This window comes from Podarcis liolepis, assembly GCF_965112155.1.
Source record: "Podarcis liolepis genome assembly, chromosome: 1".
In the NCBI taxonomy this organism is placed as follows: Eukaryota; Metazoa; Chordata; class Lepidosauria; order Squamata; family Lacertidae; genus Podarcis; species Podarcis liolepis.
In genome coordinates, this window is record NC_139554.1 from 93,829,522 (window position 1) to 93,848,733 (window position 19,212).

General features: G+C 43.7%; 1 long non-coding RNA gene across 2 annotated transcripts; it reads right to left on the bottom strand.

The window, feature by feature from the left end:
* Window positions 1-1,741: 1,741 nt before the first annotated feature.
* On the bottom strand, window positions 1,742-16,529 carry LOC310701261. 2 transcript variants are annotated; one of them, XR_014522960.1, is made up of 3 exons: window positions 16,451-16,529; window positions 6,245-6,382; window positions 1,742-2,009 (listed from the first exon to the last, which is right to left on the bottom strand). It is a non-coding gene; the product is annotated as an uncharacterized lncRNA (long non-coding RNA). The 2 variants fall into 2 exon arrangements; XR_014522961.1 differs by lacking the exon at window positions 16,451-16,529 and adding an exon at window positions 11,988-12,207.
* Window positions 16,530-19,212: the final 2,683 nt, after the last annotated feature.

Here is a 19,212-nt window from a genome sequence, read left to right on the forward strand (position 1 = left end):
CTAGAATGTGGTCTAAACCTCCCTTTAAATCAATCTCAGCTAAAAGAAAAGAACTCACCCTGAAACTCACCTACAGGTGGTACTTAACACCACGGAAACTGATACTGATACACCCAGGAACCTCACCAAAATGTTGGAGAGGCTCTACTCCCACAGGCACATACCTACACATGTTGTGGGATTGCCCAACCCTTCTGGGGCCATAAACATTTTAAAGGCCTGAGTGTTTTGTATTCATAAGTAAATATCAGCCAGAACAGATGCACCTGCAAAGGGTCCCCTTTGGAGATGGGTACACCTCTCCAAAAATCTTTTGTCTTTTAAGAAACCATGTCAGCCTCCTGTTGGCAGACAGATGTCTGATCCAAAGTCCAATTAAGCCAAAGCACATGGATTTTCAATTCACACAGTTCCATCAAAGGAGGTGATAGGGCTAACGTCCATGTACTTTGAATGCGGTCAACCAAAGATATTTTGTTGACTGAGGAGAAGGACCAGAGAGCAGTCCCCTTCTCGTTCCATGTGCAAAAGCTGACTGGACTGGCAGTTGCATCTTGCTTCAGTACCAGTGTTGGGACAACAGACTTAACCACACCTGAAGCAGCAGGTAGATTCAGGAAGTCCAGGACAGGCTGTGTGGCAACAGAGCAGGATGCTCAGGAAAAACAGCCCATGAGCACTTGCTGCCTGAGATAAGGTTGCCTCACTCTGCCACATGGTAGGGCTGGCACTGACTCTGGACATACTTGATTGGACACTGAGTTGAAAGGTTACCATGCATACCTTTGCAGTGCAAGCCTACATGCATTTATTCCAAAGTGAGTGCAATTAAGAAGCAAGATAGGTGTGCACAGGAGTGTATCTTTGGACTGTAAACTCATGGATACAGTCTATGAAGTGCTGTCCTCTTCCTTCTTGCCCCTGTTAACCTCAGTGGAGGTCTCCATTCTCAAGTCAGCTGACAAAGTGGGTTTGCTTGCTTGTCTTCAGGATCCGAGTGCCTTTAAATCCCATTGCCAATTTGCATCTCGGTCCCTCTTCACCCACTCAAAAAGGTATTAAGAAGATGGTTGTCATTAGCATTAATTTAAACTTTTAATGTAAGCCTGTAATTAGCATTCATCAGAGGGAGGAAGAACACGAACTTCACATGAAGGTGAGGATTCAGACCAGGCAAAGCTAAATGGAACATTTTGGGCAGGAAGAATTTAACAGAGAAGGACCATGACTCCTTCAGCATCACCCAGGGTGTAAGTGGACAAGCAATTAAGGTGCTGCTATTTCTCTGGAGATGCCTTGGGATGCAGAATGAGAATGTGTTTGTCAACCATGTTGCCCTATCTTCATTGCTTCCATCATTAAATGCTTCTTTGGCCCACCCAGGCAGTCCCTGGAAGGAACTTCGGTGTGGGAAAGAAATTAAGTGATTCATTAAAAAAAAGAAGGAAAGAAATAAAAACAACAGGCCTGTCCCAAGTGCTTTGTTATTATTTTGAAGTGGTGACTAAAAAAAATGTAATGAAAAATGGAAGAATGGAGGATGTCACTTAAGAGTATGAGAGAGCCACCTCTTCAAAAGAACAAGGCATCTTTTAAGCCCCCTCCAGTAAATCAATCATAAACATTTGGCAATTCTTCATTACAATAAGGTGAAGAAAAAGCCTGAAACAATTTTTGTTCTATGCTTTCTTGGCTCTAATAAGTACCTTGTTAAACATGATTAATGTTAACATAAACTGTGTAGCTTGCAAGATCTTTATTGGCAATGTTTAACTGCTTAAAGACACCACCATTCCTCACCCTTTTATCACTTCCCAAATAATGTGGCTTTGGTGCAACCAGACACTGGGGAAAAAGGTGGGCTTTTTCTTCTTCTTCCTCTCCAACCTCTCCTTGCTGAGGACCAAAGTCATTTCCAAAATCCTGCCCAACATAATCTCCAACATGCCAAGGCGTCTTCATGCATTACATTTTTGGTAGGTGTAGTCAAATACTTTTTCGGTGTACATCTGAACACATGGATAGAGAGGGTGACAAAGTCTTTTCAAAAAGCTGTGATTGATTAAGGTTCTCTTATGAGTAGACATGTGGTGGACCTCCAGATTTGTAGTTACCTAGTATGTGAAACTGCCCTGGGGCTACTATTGTGGGGGGCTGGGGAAAGGAAATAGACAGAGGTCTATAGACACTCTGGTTCAAGCCAAACCGAGCATCTAAACAAGACTAGTATTGGCTGAGGAAAGACATCCAAACAAGGTCCCAAAAGGAGTTAGGTCTTTTGTACAGTCCCATTGATATTAGTCCTCTTTGTTCTACTCATGTTCCCACCAAAGCTGAAATCACAGCTATTCTCTTGCATTGCCACAAAAATAACACATCTACATATTTTTGTAGACTTATAGCATCATGCATATCACTGGATACTTGGGCATACCTACTCTACCAGTTGCTTGAACAGTCATTCTCTTTTACCAGGAAACCCTGGGTAATATAGCTCTATAACTAAAGGGCAGGGCAGGAGCAGTCACTGTTGTGCCCTTCAGATATTGTTGCACAACATTTCCCAGCAGCCCCAGCCAACATGGCCACTGGTCAGAGGTGATTGTGAGTAGTCCAACAACTGGGGGTCATTATGCTGCCTACCTGGGAACTAGGGAATGTCTTTGACCCATTTGTAAAGGTTGCTAATCTGCTGTTGGGTCCTGTTCAAGGTTCTTGTGTTAATTCACAAGGGCCCTAAACAAACTGAGTCCAAAACATCTTAAGAACTACCTGATTCCCTTTGCTCCACCTCCATCCCCAAGATCTTCCAGTGGGATGCTTTTGCTCCTGAGATACAGCCAGCCTTTATTAGGGACTGAGCCTTCAGTGCATCAGGCTCTGCCATGTGGAACTTCTTGCCAATAGGAATTCAGAAAGAGTCATTTTAAATTGCATTTTTAAAAAAGATCCCAGTTTAAAAAATTAGGTTTTTGATATTTTTTATACTGATGTTATGGTAATATTGTGTTTTAGTGCTGTATACCACCCTGTTAAATTTTCTAGTGGAGTGTGTGGTGTATAAATATTTAAAATAAATAAATAACTTTGAGAACAAAACCACTCATATCTATCATGGCATCTAGGTAGTTGCACAGTCATTTTCACATGGATGAATTTCAGTTATTGTGACTCAAGGATGTGGACAGGGTGCTCTGAGGAGTATGACTTGGCAGTGTTTTACCCAATCCTTGCCTGCAACGGCTTAGAACATCTGACAGGAGTGTGATGACTGATTGGTTCCAAGAGACTGTAAATGCTTCATTTGGAGAGAGAGAGACAGAGAGAGGGCCTGTCTGCCTTCTAGGAGGTGATCATGAAGCCACTCCTGAAGAAGCTGAGCCTGGAACTGGAGGATAAGCTACCCAACCAGTTGCTAATATCTCTTTCTCTTGAGTGGGTTGGTGGTCCTGCATCTCCAGGCATTCCTAAATAATACAGGTTACCTTGATCACTTTCATTGTGGCTTTCGATCCAGGCTTGCCACCAAAACTGCCTTGGTTGTCCTCAGGGTTATCCTGACCTATGCCAGAAGAAGGATGGGGTGGGGGCAGAATTTGGCCATGCTGCTTGTTTTAGATGTCTCAGCAGCCCTTGACACCATCAAGCAACCTTCGGGATCAGTTAGTCAGGTAGGGACTAAGTGGTACCATGCCCAGATGTTTCCATTCCTATTTGACAGGCAGTTCCAGAAGCTGTTGCTGTGGAATTTCATTTTATAATAAGTTTTATGATGTGACACTTAACACTTGCCAGTAAGGCTCCTATAACTCTGCTTGAAGATGCAAACCTGGAATTCACTGGGGTCTCCTCACATCTGGAACCAAACAGTGATAGATCAGACAATTTCAAATGTTCTTAAATATTTATTGTAACGTAATTTAACTATAACAAAATGAAGAGTAAGTAAGAAATAACAGAAAACACATGATTAGGTTCTCATGTGTCTAACACCAGGTCCTTCTTGCTTCATACTTACTCATTTAGTTCCTCCATTCCAGAACTTACCCATATCTCTGCTACTTATATCTATCTGACCACAGCCTTTTAGCCCCTTTCCCTATCTCCACCCGACTTGCGGTGTCCTTTCTAGTTGACTCCCCAGATCTTTGTCTGCTCCTCAGTGATAACCCAGTTCCTTGTCTTGCTGTTCTATCCTCATGAGCAAAAGGCTCCTAATGCAGTACACCATGTCCCACCCCTAGATTCATCTTCAAGACAGTTGCCATGCTGCCATTACCCAAATCCTTGTGTTCATCAAGGCTTTATTTAAAACTCTTGCTTCTGCAGCAAGTTCCCATCTGCTTTTAGCTATATTTTAGCTCAACATCAAAAAAACGAAGATCATGACCACTGGGCCCATCACCTCCTGGCAAATAGAAGGGGAAGAAATGGAGGCAGTGAGAGATTTCACTTTCTTGGGCTCCATGATCACTGCAGATGGTGACAGCAGTCACGAAATTAAAAGACGCCTGCTCCTTGGGAGAAAGGCGATGGCAAACCTAGACAACATCTTAAAAAGCAGAGACATCACCTTGCCAACAAAGGTCCGTATAGTAAAAGCCATGGTTTTCCCAGTAGTGATGTATGGAAGTGAGAGCTGGACCATAAAGAAGGCTGATCGCCGAAGAATTGATGCTTTTGAATTATGGTGCTGGAGGAGACTCTTGAGAGTCCCATGGACTGCAAGAAGATCAAACGTATCCATTCTTAAGGAAATCAGCCCTGAGTGCTCACTGGAAGGACAGATCATGAAGCTGAGGCTCCAATACTTTGGCCACCTCATGAGAAGAGAAGACTCCCTGGAAAAGACCCTGATGTTGGGAAAGATTGAGGGCACAAGAAGAAGGGGACGACAGAGGATGAGATGGTTAGACAGTGTTCTGGAAGCTACAAACTGACCAAACTGGGAGGCAGTGGAAGACAGGAGTGCCTGGCGTGCTCTGGTCCATGGGGTCACGAAGAGCCGGACACGACTAAACGACTAAACAACAACATGCTGTTAGTCTCAAGAGTCCATGTCCCCATAATCTCGAACCCTCTTGATTTCCCCTTAAGCAATAACAGAACAATCAAGCGACCGTGTACCTATAAGAATATGCCCATGTCTTTTTAGTCCTGCCCTCTGCACCATGGAATCTGTGCTATGATGTTTTCTAGAGATCTATCCTGTCCTCCATTCTGTCCTCAATCTCCATGAACCCTTTGAGTGAGATAATGTCATTACTCCACCCTTTGAGTGGAGTAAAATGTCATCAGCATATGGATGACAGCTGGCTCAACATCAAGACAAGATGAGGCTGCTGTTAGTAGATGGTCTGTTTGACCTGCTTATGTTTCCTTGAAAGCAGTAGTGTCTGTAGGCAGGTGAGTGTAGACTGCATCTTTAAAACACAAACACACGCTGGTTCCCCGTTAAAAAAAGTTTTCCGTCAAGATGCCCTTACATGTGGGATTTTCAATATTTTCTGGATAGCATTGCTCTTAAAGATCAGATAGACAGACTGGGAGTGCTTTGGATGCTTAAACAGCATTAGTGACACAAAGCACTTTCACCAGCCTAGGTGGTGCGGCAAGAGCAACCCCACCTGGACAGAAGGTAGCTTTGTCATGGTTATCCATGCTCCAGTAACACCCAGCCTTCACTAGGAATGCTGCCAGTGGGACTGTATTTGAGGATCTCTTGGCAACTGCAATTAGTTCAAAATGCAGAACACATCCTGCTAGTTTTGAAACAGCTTTCCTGGCTTCCCAAGTATTTATGGGCACAATTAAAAATGTTGGTATTAACCAAAACAAAAACAAAAACACTATAGGGGTGTTCACATGTTAAGTTTGACAAATGTACAGTCTGTGTACATGAATCACTGAGCTGCACAGATCAACAAATATACGCTGTTTCTCACAAACACCTAAGAACATAAGGAGCTGCCTTCTCCTGAGTCAGACCATTGGTTTGTCTAGCTCAGTACTGTCTACACTAACTGGAAGTGGCTCTCCAGGATTGCAGGCAGGGCTATCTCAAAGCCCTACCTGGAGATGCCAGGGATTGAACCTGGAACCATGCAAAGCAGATGCTCTAGCACTAAGCTGTAACCCTTCCACACTAGTACTTGTGTAGAGACAACTTCTACCTGTTTTCAGTGTAATATGTGGATAAGCCTTATATGATTTGAAATCAGGATTGAAATCAAGGACCACTCACTCTTGTATGATGCCCATGCTTTGAAGTCATCTGGGAAGGTTCATCTCTGGGTCAGGCTGGTGGGGACTGGAGAACTGGCTTTTTCTATGGGTGGCACATCACCTGTTGTGTGTCCTCTCCAGATCTGCATGCCTGGCCCTTGTGGTCACAAGTTTGACATATGAAGTAAAAATATTCTTATTTGCACAAGCTTTCATATTGCCTTGTTGTTTATATCATTTGCTTGCTACTTTTAGGATTTAGAGATGTGAGAGTCTATTTGTTGCAGTGTTGGCTGCTGCAGTTGCTGTTTTTAGTTTAGTTTTTATTATGTTCATGCTGTAAGAATTCTCAATACCCTTGCTGAAATAATAATAAGATTGTTTGCAGGAAGTCATGACATTTAAGCTTGTAGGTAGAGAAACATACAGCCACCAGTCCTTAAGGACAAAACCTTCGGGACCAGAGGAGCGACAGAGATGATGAGTCATGCAAGAGCCTCAGAGTTGCTGGCAAAGTGGCTGGTTAACTGCCTATGAGGCTACTTAGGAGGAAGAGGAAATGCATGCAAGCACCTGCCAGAATCAGGATCTACCTTATTTTTCGCCCCATAGGACGCACCGGCCCATAGGACGCATCAAGTTTTTTTGGGGGGAAATAAAGAATTTTTTTTTAAATTTCCCCCCCCAGGTGCTTGTGGGGCAGGCAGTGGGGAGAAGCACTCTTCTCCCCATCGCCCGCCTTGAGATCAGGTCCGGGGACAGTGGGAAGACGCACTGCGTCTCCCTGCTGTCCCCGGAGCTTGTGGGGCAGGCAGTGGGGAGAAGCGCTCTTTTCCCTGCCGCCCGCCTTGAGATCAGGTCCGGGGACAGCGGGGAGATGCGCTGTGTCTCCCAGCTGTCCCCGGAGCTTGTGGGGCAGGCAGCGGGGAGAAGCACTCTTCTCCCCGCCGCCCGCCTTGAGATCAGGTCCGGGGACAGCGGGGAGACCCGCTGCACCTCCCCACTGTCCCCGGAGCTTGCGGGGCTGGCGGCGGGGTCTCCCTGCCGTCAGCCTCCAAACCACTCCGGGAGACAGCGGGATGGCGGCGTTCCGCCTCCCTCTTTCCCCCGACCTTGTGGGGCTGGCGCTGGGGCTCTCCTGAAGCCTGGAGAGCGAGAGGGGTTGGTGCGCACCGACCCCTCTCGCTCTCCAGGCTTCAGTGAAAGCCTGCATTCACCCCATAGGACGCACACAGATTTCCCCTTCATTTTTGGAGGGGAAAAAGTGCGTCCTATAGGGTGAAAAATATGGTACCTAACAGCCAGCTTCTATATAAACTCTCACTCTGAGTTACTTCACCACTGAAGCAACAGCTCTAAGCTCTAGTACAAAGCAGTCTTGAATATCTGAAGTTCACTTATGTTTAGCCATGATCACAAAGAGGTCTGGTGTCCTTACACATAATCTTTTGAGGGCTACAGTGTCCGTCACTGAATCCTGCCCTAGGAGGCTGCTGTTTAATTTCCCCCAATGTTCCCCAATGCAGTGTTCCTTGGAGATATCATGGGGAATGTCCTTGGGGGTCTGGGAGCCACCCTTTTAATTTCATTCAATGCTCTAGAATAATGCAATTTATGGGGATTGTATGAAACTAAAATGGCAGCTCCCACTGGGGCTCCACCCAGCTCTGATTGCTATCCCCAACTAAACCTATTGTGGGGACCATGATTTGCCTCGAATGATACACAGAAAATCTGTAGCAAGCAGGGTCATTAGTAATGCTGGAAGTTCATTTTCTACAGCTTATGGATGGCATGATGCAGCCATAATTAAGCTCCACTGTGAAGTTCCACTGTGATCCTCGGATGAAGGGCGGTATAGAAATTTAACAAATAAAATAATATTTATAATAATCCCTTGGAGCTGAGCATATGTTTACATCCTTCCCATTCAAAACAGCGAAACTCAAAAGTGCCTTGCTTCGGTTGGAGCACACCCAGAATTTTCTGGAAATATTTTACACACAGAAAGCAAGGATTCAAGCTAGAGTATATTACAAAGGATTATGAACCCTCCAATGTATCAAAGAACATCATCTTCAGGCAACACATTTATTGCTATCTGCGTGTTGGTGTCCTGCAATAAACTGTAATTATAAAACCCCCAGCAACCTGGAAACCTAGTGAATGCTTATCCCAAACAGACCTATCTAATATCTAGACATTTGTTTTACGTTACTACTGTTACACGATAGGCATCTTCGAACGATGCCAGCCAATGCTAGAAGAATTTGAATGTTGGGTTTGCAGCAAATATTTCTGCAAAATCAAAGGGGTATATGGCATTGGTTCTGTAACTAGAAACCTTTGTTCTTCATGCTCAAGCAACTGCAATCATGAGAATCTTTGAATGACAGCTCTAAAAGGGCCTGTCCAGACCTGGCGTCACTTACTCGGGAGAGTTATCTTATTAGCATCAATGAGTTGAATCACTAATTGGGGGTGGCACTCCTCGCTCAAATTTTAGCTTGACTTTTGGCTGTTATGAAGATATGACTCTGCAACAGATCATCAGATCCAGCCCACGGTGTTTAGATTGAAGAATTGCTTTGAGCTCTTCACCATGTGTCACTAAACATGTCTTTCTGGACGTACCTAGGCATTTGCACTGCTTTTGGTCTGGCCGAAGAGTTGTTGTGCTAACAACAACAACAACAATAACCATCTTCTGATCTTGTTTTTACTAAATTCTGTGACATTTTCCCCAACTCTGAAAACTTGTGGCCCTCCAAATGCTGTGGGAATCCAGATCTCATCAGTCCCAGCCAGCAGGGTCATTCATCAGGGATGATTGAAGTTGTCATCTAAGAACATCTTACCCTGTTCTAAAGGATCAGAATCATGCTCTTGTGTTTATTGTGCATGCTGGATCAGGACGTGTATGATAGCTTCGTAGGTGTGCAATAGATTTGTGATGTTTTGTGGGTGTAGCATTACTAACATTACTAGTATTTTTGTTTTGTTCTGCTTGCTGAGTTTAACATCTATTTTGTACTTTGGAAATCTTTCTGACAATCACATTTTTCTTCTTCCTGGCATAATTCACCACTGGCATAGTTCCTGGCATAGTTCACCACTGGTGTGTGTATGTATGTATGCATCCCTCTCCCCCCCTCTGTGTGTCTGTAAAACCATTTTTACTAAGAACTTTTGTATTCAGGGAAGCCTACCAGACACAATATTATTTTATAATGGAACAGAATACTACTAGGCACAGTCCCTTAGTACACCTTGGGCAATCTGAAGACTCTTGTAAATAACTGAGATTCTTTAAGTCATGAAAGATGGTATGAACAGCAGTTGCACCTCTCTGTGTTGTTGCAGGAATCCTATCTGGACTAGGGAATGAGCACGGTTAATGCCTGATTTCTCCAGCACCCCTGAGTTGCCAACCTGTTACTACATGTGGAGCACAACCTCATCTAAAATAGGCTGATGGGACCTGATATCAGAGATGTGTGGTCTGTCGGCCGGGGGGGGGGGACTATGCTACTTGCCTAACTGTAAATTAGAAGGTAGTGGAATGCTCTGACGGGGTCCAAGAGCCCTCCCGCCATCTTCCCAAAGCCTGCCCAGCTTGGGGAAGGAGGCTGGAGGGCTCCAGTATCCAGTCAGATACTGGGAAGCTTCACCCTGTGAAACTTCAGCCCAGTGACGTTGGGATGTCACTACATCACACGTGCGACATCGCCCCCCTCCCCCAATTGCTCTTGTAAACTGGCACCTCTGGCCCTAACTGTTGCCCTACGAAAAAATTCACCACATGCCACTGCCTGATACTATAAGCCCATCTAGCTCAACACAGGAAGCTGCTTTCTAAGGTTTCAGACAGATTTCTTTCCAATTCTTAGTCATACCCGGAGAAGCGAGGCGGAGGGGGTGGTGTTTAAATTGGGACCTTTTGCATGCAATCCATGTGCTTTTTCATTGAGCTATGGTCTTAGCTCCTCTGCCTTGTCTGGATTAACATTTCATTTCTGAAACCTGACACAACTCATGGATCTAATTGGCAGGGAATATGGTCAAGGCCAAGAAGCTTTTAAGTCAGAACCTTTTTTGCTTATTTGAGGAGGGCGTCAAACAAAGTTTCTTTAGGGAGCTTAAAATTGTATGGCTCTCTCAAAGTTGCAAGGATTTAAAGGTAGGAGATGCGAATGTCACCCTTTCAGCCGTAAGAATGGCCAAAGTAGAAGCTTCAGGCCTGCACAGTAGTGTAAAAGCACCCCTCCCTTACAGAACTTCTCGTTAGTACAGTTGCTAATGACTATAAAATGCACTTGGGTTAATGCTGCAAAGAGGGCAAAGGGTGGCAGAGCCTGTCTGCACTGCACGTTGCCTCACTTCTCTTTAATGCTTCCATGGTCTGCAACACATTTTCTGCTGCTTCCTTTTCTATTTCCAGTGCTTTCATTTTGGAAGCGAACCCTCCGTGCATGTGTTTTGGTTTTACTCTGGGACAAAAAGGCGCTGTTCACAGAGACACGTGGAGATAGTTTGATAAGACACAATAATTGCCTGCTTGACAATTTGGAAAGGCAAAGCCAGAACTGGTTAATTTAGAGCGCTTATCATGGCCACTGAGAGATAAACTGCATGTAAAATTAACATGGCAGACTCACATGCACATAGTTACTTACCTGAGCTCAGCTGGACTTCTGAGCAGTGGTGGATCTGGGGGAGTGTGACTGAATTGCCTGCACTGGGCACTGAGCCAAGAGGGCACTGCAACCATGACTTAGAATGGAAGGTGAGAGGCAGGGGCGGGTGCTAAATGTTGGTGTTACACAGGGTGCCGCTGAAATTTGAAAGCCCAAAGTCCACCACAGTTCTGAGTAAACATGCAGGGCACAGAACGCATATCTGCCAATATATAGTGGTTCTTGCCCCACTGTGAACCCTAAACATGCTGGAAATGGCTTAGGGAGTTGAGGTTAGGAGGTGTTTTTGTTATTTTTATTGTACTGTGCCAATGCGCACCTTAATTTTCACAACGTAATTTGGCTAAAGAAGGTGAGCATTGGATTCAAGTAAATATGGTAACTGACAGCAGAAAGTAAGCAGAACAAAAACGAAATACCCCAACAACTTGCAGAACAGTCCTTCAGGCCTCAAAGACTATTGGCTTTTAGAGCTTCTGCTGCTGTTCATTAAGATAAGTCTATTGGCTCAGGTGCAATAGAATGCTAATTATATGTCAGAGCTCAAGTCCTATATGTCAGGCTTTGTGTTGCTGGTGGGAAGGAGCATAGCAGGAAAGAGACTAGAGCACCCTGTTAAGGTCAGCTGTTCGATTGTGAGTGCCTATAGTGTGTTTATGTGTGAATGTGGTAGGGGGACTCTAAGGAAAGATAAAGCGAGAATTGCTATAGGCCACATTCACATCATATGTTTAAAGTACTAAGATACCCCTTTGAACAGTCATGGCTCCCCTCTCCTCAATAATCCTGGGAGCTGTAATGTTTTTAAGAGTGCTGGTGTTGGTGCAAAAGGAAAATAGGTGTAAAAGGAGAATTGTTGAATACCAAGATCCTAGTTTGAGGAAAGTATTCTTTTGGGAGGGAACCCCAGCAGAGATTTAAAATATCAATATATGCAGCAAGTAAAGCATGAAAATATAGGCTGTTAGACATTTAAAATCTGTTCTTTAAAGTGAGTTCCAAAGTTCTCCTCTTCCCCTAGCATAGTAAAAGACATGTTAGGGAAGTTTAAAATGGTTTACTTACAAACTCACCAAAGGTCAGATTCATGTGCTTTTCCATATAGCATTCAGAAAAAGTTACACAGGCAGTAAAACTTGTTTTAGTTACAAAATGGTGAAAGTTCCTAAATATTTGGTATCGGAACTCAAGAGTGGCTGATGAGAGCCATGCGGTCTGAGCTGGAGCAACCAGCAACCAACAACCTGAAGCCTCCTCCCTAATTGAACTTCTCAGGTAGACTGGGAGGTTAACAATAGGTTTGCTTACCCATTTTTTCCCATGGTAACAGGAAGTGACCTCACTATGCCTGGCAGGACAGCTTACTTTATGGTATTTGTGCATTAATTAGATTGAAGCATGTTGGTTATAGGAGATTGGTTATCCCACAGTTAGGAGACCCCATTCCCCTCCAAGAGCTCTGAGGAATTATCAGAGTTCCTTTTGAAAGATTGTTTGAAAGATTGTTAAGCCATTCTGAGAATACTACTGCAATGCGCTCTATGTGGGGCTACTTTTGAAGGTGACCCGGAAACTACAACTAATCCAGAATGCGGCAACTAGACTGGTGACTGGGAATGGCTGCCAAGACCATATAACACTGGTCCTGAAAGACCTACATTGGCTCCCAGTACGTTTCTGAGCACAATTCAAAGTGTTGGTGCTGACCTTTAAAGCCCTAAATGGCCTCGTCCCAGTATACCTCAAGGAGCGTCTCCACCCCCATCGTTCTGCCCGGACACTGAGGTCCAGCTCCGAGGGCCTCCTGGCGGTTCCCTCCCTGCGAGAAGTGAGGTTACGGGAAACCTTTTCGGTAGTGGTGCCCACCCTGTGAAATGCCCTCCCATCAAATGTCAAGGAAATAAACAACTACCTGACTTTTAGAAGGCAGCCTTGTTTAGGGAAGTTTTTAATGTTTGATGGTTTATGGTGCTTTTAATTCTGTTGGGAGCTGCCCAGTGTGGCTGGGGAAACCCAGCCAGATGGGTGGGGTATAAATAATAATAAATTACTACTACTACTACTACTACTACTAATAATAATAATAATATTTGCTCTGGGAGCAGACTAGGGGTTCTCCTAGCACCACTTAGCATCCTCAAGAAACTTCCAAAATTCTTTGGAGGAAACTATGGCTCTTTAAAGTTGTATTCTAGTGGTTTAATGGTGTGGTTAATAGTGGGAGTACAGTGGTGCCCTGCAAGACGAATGCCTCACAAGACGAAAAACTCGCTAGATGAAAGGGTTTTGTGTTTTTTGAGCTGCTTCGCAAGACGAATTTCCCTATGGGCTTGCTTCTCAAGACGAAAACGTCTTGCAAGTTTGTTTCCTTTTTCTTAACACCGTTAATACAGTTGCGACTTGACTTCGAGGAGCAACTCATAGAACGCGGTGTGGTAGCCTTTTTTGAGGTTTTTGGTGATTTTTGAAGCTTTTCCAAAACTTTCCCGACACCGTGCTTCGCAGACGAAAAATTCGCTAGACGAAAAAACTCGCGGAACGAATTAATTTCGTCTTGCGAGGCACCACTGTGGTTTATTTTATGAATGGGGCCCTAGAGTAGTAGTGGTGCACTACTGAGGGCCACCTTCCCTTCTGGGCAACCTTCTGAGAGCCACATTCTAGTGGTGGGCAGGGTCAGATGCAGAACAACTAAGGTGAAATTCACTTTTGTACAGTAGTCCAGTTTTCAACACACACCCAAATATGCGTCACTGTCCTCCGTCCAGCTAAGCAAGAGGCATTATCAGAAGTCAAGGACAGATTTCAAGTAAATAAAACCATCTGGACAGCAGGAGCAGGCAAAGCAGGGCCATTGAGGAAGTGCGGCTTGGGAAGTGTTCTGAAGGTCAATTAAAGGGCCTGAAGGACTGCATTTGGGCCTGAGGTTTCCCACCCCTGACACCGAGAATGTATATACATCCAAAACATTCATAAATTGACACAGGTCTTCACTTGTATATTCCTATTTCACAAAGCTCCCTCCAGACAAAACAGTGACTTTAAAAGACAAGCTTAAAAGACTCTCTCATGTCGGGACCATCCACCTAAAATGTTAATTAGGACGTATTTCAATACATTCACTTAATACCAGGTTGCTAAGATAATTTTCTTGTGACCGTCGCCGCAGCCAAACGTGTTAAAAGAAGGCATTTGTTTTTGAATCAGGCTATAAAACCTGTCAACGTTTTTGTAAGCCCATTGGAGGACAGTGGTTTGTGTGGCAATTCTAAGCGGGTCCATTTGATGTCTGGCTCGTACAGTGTGCTACCTTGGGACCTATCCAACTTCTTCATAGCGTTCGGATTCCTCGCCTCCCCCCCCCGGACCCCAGCCGCTGTGGATTGTATAACTGCAAGTATTTGGCAAAAACCATGTATTGATAGGATGCCGTGTGTAAATCAGCTCCTATCCTTCTGCGAAGGAAAAGAATATGGTGTATTATGAATGGAAGGTGTTTTAAGGGATGTCTGTGAAGGCTCAGCACAGCTCTTCTTCTTGGCATATGAAACGTAACCAAAAGGCCCACCTGCCAACATGAGTCATGGCTTGGTTTTTAAATAAGGTGACTGGAGCTGGCAGAAAAGCTGTGGATTTAAAGGAAGGAAAGGGACTACGATTACTGCGCTTTCCTGCATGTTGTTATATATTTGTAATGGTAAGAAGCAATAAAGAGCGTTTTAGCTGAGGCACCAGTTCTCGAGACAGTGGGCCTTCTATGCCTTTTAAAAAACCAAAAACTTATTTATCTAGGCCATCTAAGTGTGTCTGTTGAGTGTTCAGATGTGTGGCCAAAGAGCACCTTGTGGCAGAACAAAAACGATTTAAGTTTCTCTTCATGTGCCCTGTACAAGGAATATGCGCTTCACTTTTTGGGGATTATGATTTGTATTATGAAATGCTTATCAAGTTTCCCCCCCTCCTCTTCTGCAAGATTAGTTTAGTTTTAATTAAGTAAACCTTTCTCAGGAGGAAGCTCCCCGACTATTCTTCATGCCCAGAGGCAACCATACTTGTTGTTTTTAATTATTTTTCACTGTTACCCAAACTGCTTTGGGTACTCCTGCCCAATTAAATCAAAGGCACGGGATCCTCATACACAATATGTTTAATATTTAATTTTAATTAAATTAATTAAATTGTTTATTTAATTTTATGTCGCATTATTGTGTGCACCAAGTAATGCAAAATTTATGACAGGGAGAATTTTGAGGAGGGGTAAGAGCTGGGTGGCGACGGCGGTGGGGTGGGGGGAGAAGGAGAGGAAGCTTTCAAACAAGCTAATCACAGCAGTCAAAAAGAGCCTTCTGCATCGTTTCCAGGGAATAAGCAGCCAAACAGAAGGAGATAACAAAAAACACAAAAAAACCCAGGAGTTGTTTGGATAAAAATAGGCGGGTGCACAGCATCAATAGTGGTTTGTTTTACTTGAGTTATCTTGCTGCTCTCACTTGCAGCTGTTACAATAGCACAATGGCATTTCCTGAATTAAATAGGTAATCGGGTCACCATTTAGTGAAACTACAATTTAAGCTTTATTTCCACCTTCCAGAGGGCCAAGGACAACAAATATGTGATCATCATTACAGGTTACCCCTGGAGGGTCACGCACAGCAGTGCTGCCTACAACTACTAGTAGTTAACTGCTACTATTTTTCACTCCATTCCCACAGTTCTTCCCTCTCTACTTAAATTAATAACAGGGAGCTCAAGTTAGCATTTAGAGGTACATTGGGAACGTAATGCAAAACCATTACGTTTATCAAGTCCAATTTTTTTTAAATGTAACAATAAGAGAATAAAATAAACACAAAAAATCCATAGCTCCCAGTCAAAATGATTAGTTCTCTTTTGTGATTGCATGTGAAAGGGAAATATATATTTTTAGTGAGCAGAGATTTCACTTTAATAAGCAAGTTTTCACCCTTCATTTTAGTTATTGCATCATAAATTTTCCTGAAGTTTGGTTTCGTGCCTGGATCATGATCTACGATACGGTATGATGATAGGAACGTAACATATCATAACATAAATTACTGCTCACTCCAATATCTCTGGGGATGTATGGATCTATATCTGTAGTTATATGAAAGGGGATTTCATATAGCATTAATCTATGTTATTGCAGGAAGCAGTTCAAACTTACTGTAAATATGTCAGGGTGCTGCGTGATATTTTTCATAATTTGGACGGAGGAGGTAGTTGACATTCAGTTGTAAGATAAGGAGATAACACAAATGCATACTCACACAGGGAGACACACACCAGCAGATTCCTGTGATGACAGAAACTTAGGGCCTGATTCTGCCTCTCTCTGCACTTAGCAGGCATTTAGTGGGAATCTTTCCCATGAAGGGCAGAACAGTTACTCCCACTTTCTTGCAACCTGCAATGTTATGTCCCTTCAAGCTTCCTCCACATTGCAAGATGTTGGCTGGGATTTCCAAATTTGCTTGTCGCCTCTCCCTACCTATATTTATCCAACCAACCTGTTCCAACTCTTCACCTGGATTCCCTGGATTCCAGCATTCCTACAGGTGTTCATGCACTGCGTTATGGAATCTCCACAGCCAATAGGCAGCTCAGGGTCCCTAGAGACTGTTGGTGTATTCCGCAACACATCATTGATGTAATAATAGGGCATTAGTGATTGATTTATATTGGATCGTTCACACACGATTCTGCTCGATTAGTTATTCTGCAATGCTTCCCCAGTGTTAGTGCATTATTGCCACTCAAGGGACATTCTTGTGCTATAGGGCAACTAAAGTGAGACCCCCGTCTGGAACATTTGTGGTATAAAAAATTACAGGATTTCAGCGGGAAGCTATGGGACAAGCTCAGATTGGAAACGAAGCAACATGCTCACCCAAAACTTTAGCAGGCAATATTTAAAGCAGGATGGTGCCGAGGGCCTTCTGGTGGTTCCATCACTGCGAGAAATGAGGTTGCAGGGAAGCAGGCAGAGGGCCTGCTCGGTAGTGGCACCAGCCCTGTGGAACGCCCTCTCGTCAGATGTCAAGGAAATAAACAACTACCTGACTTTTAGAAAACATCTGAAGGCAGCCCTGTTTAGGGAAGTTTTTAATGTTTGATGTTTTAGCGTGTTTTATGTTGGGACCGCCCAGAGTGGCTGGGGAGGCCCGGCCAGATGGGTGGGGTAAAAGTAATAAATAATTTATTATTATTATTATTATTATTATTATTATTATTATTATTATTATTACCCACCAGCCACCATGGGTACAAATCATCCTGAATGCCCAATAATAGAAAGGATGTCTGGAGAGCTCCTAACTGAACATCAAGGCTGCAATCCTGTGCACATTTACATGGAACAAAATCTCATTAAACACCATGGGACTCGCTACTGAGTCAGCAGGCAGGGAGGGTTGGGCTGCAAGCTTCCTATTCGTCCTCCCATCGGTGCTGACCTAAGTACTGCCAATTTGCCCTTGTACATAAGTACTGATCCCAGACTGTGAGGAGGGATGCATTTTTAGCTAAGCAACTTTGACCAATTTCGACAGCAGTTTGCATGCAAATCCTTGTGGCAGCTCTACTGAAATGGACAGAGGCTGTTCAGCAGCACTGGTGCAGCAGATTGCTTACGGTACGAGCCGCCCCTGTTTTATGAATATAGTCCTCCTTTTTGAACAAAATGGCTGAATGCAGAACAACTGCTGCTACTACTACTGTTGTGGCAAAACAACAGTGTGTGCTTCCCTCTCCTTGCGATGCCCATTTCCCAGACTTAATTGTTAAGAATTGATAGAGATATTCAGCCCATTACTTATTTTTAGCATCATGACAGTAAGGCAAATATAAATATATCCACATATATTATTCATACTGTAATGAGCGGTTCCTCATCCCTCAGGAAGGAATGGCTAAACCCCGTTCTCTCTCCAATATTATAGATAGTCATAGGGCACCAGTTTTGTTTCTGCAGATTAAATATTATCATAAAAACAGCTGATGGTGCATTAAATTAAAAATCTGATTGGGGTAGACTTTACAGAATGCTTTTCAAGACTAATGCAATTACCCGTTGTAGCTAAACATTAGAATTAAATGGGTAGCACTTGTCAGAATGATCCCCCCCCTCTAAAAAATTAATGTGAGGACAATTTAGGATCAAGCCAGATTTATTGTCATAGAATATCCGGCAAATGCATACTGGGAGGGGAGAAAAGGATTAAAGTAATGAGAACGTTTCCTTTCTGCTTTCTATATTTACACTGTACGTATTGGTAAATGCAAATTTGGCACTGGTTGGAGTAAATTTACCAAACTAGAGTATAAGGCATGCTTCATCTAGAGATATATTGTAGATTTTGTTTTTCCAGTTTCAGATTCATGTTCAAAGGTATATGGGTGTGGGAGAAATATGATCTTCTAAAGTAGGATTAGGTTTTCTTTTGGACTTAAGAGCAAATGGGATATTTGTATAACATCTAGTATTCATGTAACCAGTGCTTTTTTTCCTGGGGGTACGCAGGGGTATGCATACCTTTAAACATTTTGTGAATCTAAGCTTGGCCTCATTGAGGGGCAGTATTTCAATACGGGTAGGAAAAGGAGAGTACCCCTAAACATTTTTTAAGAAAAGAAAGCACTGCATGTAACTGAACACAATAATACAAAAAACGAAACACAGTGTTTGCTTTTCTTGCCTTGCTGCTGACAGAAATGTCTGAAAAGTTCTTATCTCTCTTCTACCCCTCTTTCCCTACATTTGGGGCAGGGATGGTGCAGAGCTGCCCGTCAGCAGGCTGTATATGGCCTGCAGAGGATTCCCATCTGGCCCACAGGGTCTGTCTTCATTAGCCCTCCCCCCTCCCCAAATCTATCTGCAAATTGCAAGCACAGAGTCCCCAGTCCAGGCTGGGACCCTGGTGGGAGCTTTAGTTCTTTGCCCTCTGCTGTGGTCTCATTCTGGAAGGAGGTATAAGAAACTGTGGTTTGCATAGGAAATAAGTTTCCAATGCATTTTGGAGCCTCTTGTTGGGTGTGGTGGTGGGAAGTAAACAGGATACTTTGGTTTGGAGCCAAAGAGGACCACTGCCCTGGCATCCCCAATGATCTTGAGCAGTATGGATTGTTGCCCTGGTTTTGACATAAGCTCCACTTTATTTATTTGATGTTTACAGGTAAGAGTACTGAGGAGGGCTGTGTACCACATCCTCTAGACCAGGGGCAGAGAACTTAAAGGACATGCAGCAACAACACCCCTCTCAAATCCTCTCTA